A 6,155-nucleotide genomic window follows, 5' to 3' on the forward strand; every position below is an offset into this window, starting at 1 on the left:
TTTATTTATACAGGTTAGCCCCATTGAGGCTTGGGGACTCATTTACAAGAGAGACCTGATTCTAGAAAAACAATGGACAATCATAAAAGAAAGAATACAAATTGAGAACAAATGAAAGAAAATGATATATTAAAAAAATTGAATGTAAAGCCATGTAGAATACTAACAACAGGATTCAGCCGCTTTGTTTACATTGAGTGCGTACCCACATTTCAGAGCTGCTTAATCAATATGTCTGGAAAACAAACTCTTTCAAACGGATATTACTTCCAAGACAACAATTTTTATGTTTGGTTTCATAGTTTGCAATGAGTACCTTGCTGCTGCAATATGGCACAAGACAAGGCAGCTTTAATCCGGGAAAGATTCGTTGTTTTGAATTAAACCCACGGTTTTTGAAACATAAGGTCAAAGTACTCCTGTTTATTTCCTTCCATTGGGTAAAACAGCCGCGGTGCAGAGCTCTGCGTTGAATCCCAGGCGGGTTTTTGATACATTTGTGGGTGTTTTGGTGGAAAATCCCACCGCGGGGGACACGCTAACAAATCACACCACCGACCAGTACGTGACCTCTGTTTTACATTAGCTCGCGCAAAAACACTAGAAGGTAAACAGGTTGATGTCACCCCCACTTCTTCTTCAGGGATCATTTTGCTGCAAGGACACCGCGGCTCTCCCCCCTCCTCCTCCCTCCGGTCTGTAGCTCTGCTGCTGGCTCGGCTCTGGTATGCAGACAGTGCTGATAATGACATTCACCGTCTACACCGACCGTCTGGGTCTGCCCGTCCATCCGCCCGCGGGGGGAAGGCACCGACCGACCGCGGACGAGGCGCCGCACTCACGCCGATCCAGAGGGCACAGTGTGGGGGGTGTTTCCGACCGCGACGTTGTCCGACTAAAACGAAACCGCGGCGTGAAATAGTCCTCAATAAATGAAGACTACAGGGTTGTGCGCTACTTTGTCTCTGACCCAGAAAATGAACGAGAAAATTCCGTTAAAAGGCTAATTCTGACTGAGCCACCCCCCCCAGGATGATGATGATGATGCCCCGGTTTAAACGGCTAAAGCGGCATTCACGGACCGAACAACCCAGTTTCCTCCTCAGCAAAACTTGACTCGGTTCTGTCGGCGGTGTCCTCTGCGACGGACCGAGGGATAACCCCGTCCAGACTATTTTAGCCCAGTTAGCCCAGCACAGTGACCGCCGAGCAGCGCTAATTTTACAGCAGGCTAACCCGTGATAGAGAGCGGCTAAAGCAGATTAGCTTCGTCCCCCCTCCGTCGGCTGAGCTCAGAAATACAACCGTTAGTGACAAACCGAGACCCGTCACGGTAAAAACATCAGCGAACAGCTGGGGGAAGTGATAAAAGTCCTACTTTTAAAGCAGCGAGCACTTGCCTGGACGACGCGCGGCTCCGTCCTCACTCGCCCGGAGTCTTCTCGACACTGGAGAGCCTGGCGGAGCGTCACGCAGCCAGAGCTCCACTACAGCCGAGAAACGTCACTGCACACGGGCTGAGAGGCGGAGACGTCACCGGCTGACGGAAACTATGCGGGGGTGTCTCTCGTCTGTCGGTCTGCCTCCGTGCGTCTGTCTCGCACAGTCTGGGACATGTTTTTTTTTTTTTTTTTTTTTGGTTCCCCTCTCTTCATCTGCAGGTATAAAGCTGAGCCCAAAACAACAGGCAGGTCCGTGGAGAGAGACAAAGAGGCGGTTCGGGGGCTTTCTGGAGGTCGTGAAAAGGTCCAGCACTGGTCCTCCCAGGAGCAACCAACACACAAAATATTCTCCATTATGTATAAATTAGTTAACATTACCCTTTTAATATACTGTACGACGGAGCTTTAGGGTCACGCTATTTTTTTAAAAATCCATAAAATTATGAGAATAAAGTCAAATAAAGTCTTAATATTATGAGAATAAAGTCATACAAGTGTTTTTGCAGCTCTCGTATTTGTTTGTTTGTTTTTTCACAAGTCAGATCTATGACATGATTGGCGTGTCAGCGAATGTGCAGGGTTTACTGCATTTGAGCGGCGGGTGTGGTAAAATGAAGATTGTTGAGCATCTTGTTAAGTTATACTTTGGTATTGGTTTTACAAATAAAGAGATAATGTTAGCACATTAGCATCAGATTATTATCAGTATCAGGACTTGGAACCTTACAGTAAGGTGGTATACGCTCTGATGGGCTGCAGCGTAGCTCTGCAGGTAAGGCGCATTTAGCTTTGATTGGTCATTAGCCGACACGCCTACTGGATTGATTGACAGGTCGCATTGTGGATCCGACTCGTGGAAAAAATAAAAATAAAAAACGAGAGCTGTAAAAAAAAAAGAAGTCTCGTACAACTTTATTCTCGTCATACTATGACTTTATTCTCGTAATTTTATGGCTTTTAAAAAAAGTTTCTTAGCGTGGCGCTAAAGCTCTGTCGCAATATTGCCCACCACAGCCAAAGGCAAAATTTCTAAAATGTTTTTGTCTATTTCTGTACATTTTGCTTGCCTGTTAGCAAAATATTTTATGAACCACCCAAAGAATTTTATCCAAACTCCCAGAAAGCAATAATTTAGATTAGATTTACATCTACTGCTGATTAACTCCAGGAGTCAATCCAACTCAAGATGGTTGCCACAGCCAGCTGATATTACAAAACATAAAAATGCATTTACAGTAGTCCCTTGCTACATCGCGGTTCGACTTTCACGAACACGCTCTTTCGCAGTTTTTCAACGATTGTCAACTTTAATATTACTCACGTGATTGGGACGTTATGGGATATAAAGTTAATGGGGAAAAAAATACTCTGAACAGGCGCCATCATTTTGTAGTTTTCTTTCAATAAGCCTATACTGTAACGCCGGTCAAAAATAACTACATTACCCAGAAGCCAACAGTGCTTCCAGTCGCTGCTTTCTGCCAAAGTGGAGGGAAAGTTTTGCAAAGCTCACAGAACTGGCAAGGAAGTTGCAAATAATTATGAAGTTTCCTGAAGCTCAATTATCCACGTGCGCATCAACCTAGACGGAGTTGTGGGGGTGGGCTTCATTGCTGCAGAGTAGGTCTGCAGAACCGGAACCGAGCCTGACCAGAACCGAGCTGCTGTTGTTCTGTAGAGCTATTGAGTAAAATTTTGCAGCACTGTACAGTACATGTTGGTTGGCCTTGTTGCTGTTTTAAGTGCTATATAAATAAATTGGTATGGTATGGTATGTTGTTAAAATTATGTAGGTTTCAGAGTTTAGAACATTGCAAGAGTGTGGGAAGAGTTTATAAAGCCTTAAGATATATAAAAATACTAAAATAAATATAGCGTTTCTACTTCGCGGTTTTTCACCTGTCACGGGGCTGTAGGAACATAACCCTGTCATAATCGAGGGACTACTGTACCTCTATCAGTTTTACAGATATTAAGCTAAAATTTGTTGTAGTAGACTACCACTGGTAGTAGCTGAGAGTAATTCACAACAGAGTTCTGCACAACATCTTTGCTTAAAATGTTGGCATTAACTCAGAGTAAACACTGTCAGTCTGTTAGCAAAATACCGCAAGAACCACAGAATAGATTTCAATTCTCAGAAAGTAATCAGATCTATACAACTGATTAACTTTTGGAGTCAACCCAATTCAAGATGGCCGCCACAATTAATCAAGCTTATCTCACACAACAATGAATATAACAGTGCAACTGACAAAAGCTGAGCTAGTTTGAAGTGGTAGTAGCTGAGAGTTATCCTCAACACATACTCCAGCTTTGAAACAAAAAGTGGGTGATATACATTTCTTCTTTGCCTTTTATTATATTGCCAGTACTGTTTATTATAATTTATTGTGGCCTAAACAACACCAAGACCCCCACACTGAAAAACAGCTATTTTGCTAAATAACCATTTTCCCCAAGTTTGCATTTGTCACCCATATGTAAACATAATTTTTAGTGAGAAACAATATAGTTTTTAATCATATCCACATGTTAGGTAAATAGAGAACCCATTTTCTTACTGACATTACTATTAGGCTGTATTAACTATAAACTGCTGAGAGGAACACTGTGGTCCAGCTGATCCAAAAATAGTGCAAATATGAGTGCATACACATAATCAAGGTCCAAATATATATTTTCACACCTGGACACAGAAAAACATGTTCATCCCTTTCCTGGTTGAGATGTTGAAGTTGTTGTTGTTTTTTATGTGAGTGCCAGTGGGTGAGAAAATCTTTCTGCGTTTCGCAAATACTGCAGAACTCAGAAGGATTTTCTCCAAACACAACATCCCAATACATTTCAAACCCCAACAGGACTCAGACAACGGCTGGCGCACCCTGAGGACAAAACACCCAAACACCAACAGAGTGGTGTGGTGCGTGCAGTCCAGTGCAGCGAGGAATGTCCAGATCTCTATATTGGAGGAACCAAACAGCTTCTCCACAGACGCATGGCTCAGCACAGGAGAGCCAGCTCTTCAGTACAAGTTCACCTACACCGCAAGGATAAGGGACACTCTTTTGAGGACCAAAATGTTCACATGTTGGATTGAAAAGATGGTTGGGGGTGGGGGGTGTAAATGGACTGTTTATTTAGCACTTTTCTATCTTATCAAGATACTCAAAGCACTTTACACTATAATCTGTGCCCTCATTACCCATTCATACATCACTCTACTAGATCTATACAAAGAATAATCAGTGCTTCATCACATTCATACACTGATGGGACACACATCGGAGGCAATGAGGGATTCAGTGTCTTGCCCAGGGACATACCCAGTCATTTTCACTCCAATCAAGACCTTCAGTCAAGTGTCCAGAGTGGCCCATCTGTGAGTCAGACTAACAAAGACCCTAACGAACCTCTACTGGAAGGAGTGAGAGGGCAATCTGCATATGACTCTAGCTTACCGAACACCTCAGCTTCATTACTCGAACCCCACACTCCCTGTTCTTTGAATTGAGAAAGCTCCTCAGATAAGAAATGAAACGTCTTCAGCTACAGAATAAAGTCCAGTTGTTTATGTTTTAACTTTTTTTTTTTTTTGGATGAGAATCTTCACCAGCTCATTTACTACCACACCAAATTTTAGGTCAAAATTTGTGAAATTCACTTCACTTCTACTACTCAACTCATTTTCAAAGTTTAACGCCGACAGTTGGGACAAATCAAAACATTTCCCTCCTCTTGTTGTGTTTTCTAATGCCTGCGCAATACAAATAACAACAGGCTGCCATGTAATTCACCCCTTAAATCTCCATTTGTCACGTACACACAGATACAACGAGCTTCCTAAAATCTAATTTTCTTTTTACCAAAATGCTGTTTCTACATTAAATGAGAAAGCAGCTGAAAAAAAGTTAATTACTTCTGCAAATATCAGTGTTAGTGTGGAAAGTGTCTCAACCTTGTAGTCTTTCCAGTAAACAAGTAAATTTCATTTTTAGATAGTGTAACCTGCTGTTTATAAGCCTGCTAGTCTTTTTTTTACATGGCCTTGTGGCATTTGTTGCACAAACTAGCATAACAGTTGCTTTATCTGTTCTGCTGACTTCCCCGTGAGTTAGCAGAAAAACTAGAGGATAAAAGAGGACAAATTCAGTGAGCCAAAAGGGAGGCTTTATCCTCGCAGAGCTCCCCTCCCCCATCATCAGGACCTGTGTTCTACCAAGGGTCAGGAGGTCATTCAGGAGGGCGGATGTGTTGCCAGAGATTAAAGAAGTTAATAAACCTGAGTATGAGGAGGAGAGAAAATGAATAACCTCTTCTGTGAAAATGCAGCGTGGATCTGAGTTCTGAATGACTTTGCTGAACAAGCTAAAATTACCGGTAAGTTGTTGAAGCTAAGAGAAGCTGCTTAAAAAGAGCTAAACCTATAAAGTGCCTAAAAAGGTAAAAGGAGAAAAGCACGAGCTAATAGCTAAAACAGATAAAGTCATGGCTAACAGAAGAAAAACACTAGCTAAAATTTAAAAAAGTAGCAGAACATTACCGGTAGCTTAAAGCTAAAAGAAGCAAAAATGCTAGCTAAAAGAAAAAGGGCACTAGCTAAAACCCCAAAATAACAAAACACTATAGCTAAGAGTAGCAAAACACTAGCTAATAACAAAAAAACACAAATCATAGCTAACAATACCAAACCACTAGCTAAAAATTAAAAGA

The sequence above is a fragment of the Nematolebias whitei genome, chromosome 9, assembly GCF_014905685.2.
Source record: "Nematolebias whitei isolate Nwh7 chromosome 9, NemWhi1, whole genome shotgun sequence".
NCBI lineage: Eukaryota > Metazoa > Chordata > Actinopteri > Cyprinodontiformes > Rivulidae > Nematolebias > Nematolebias whitei.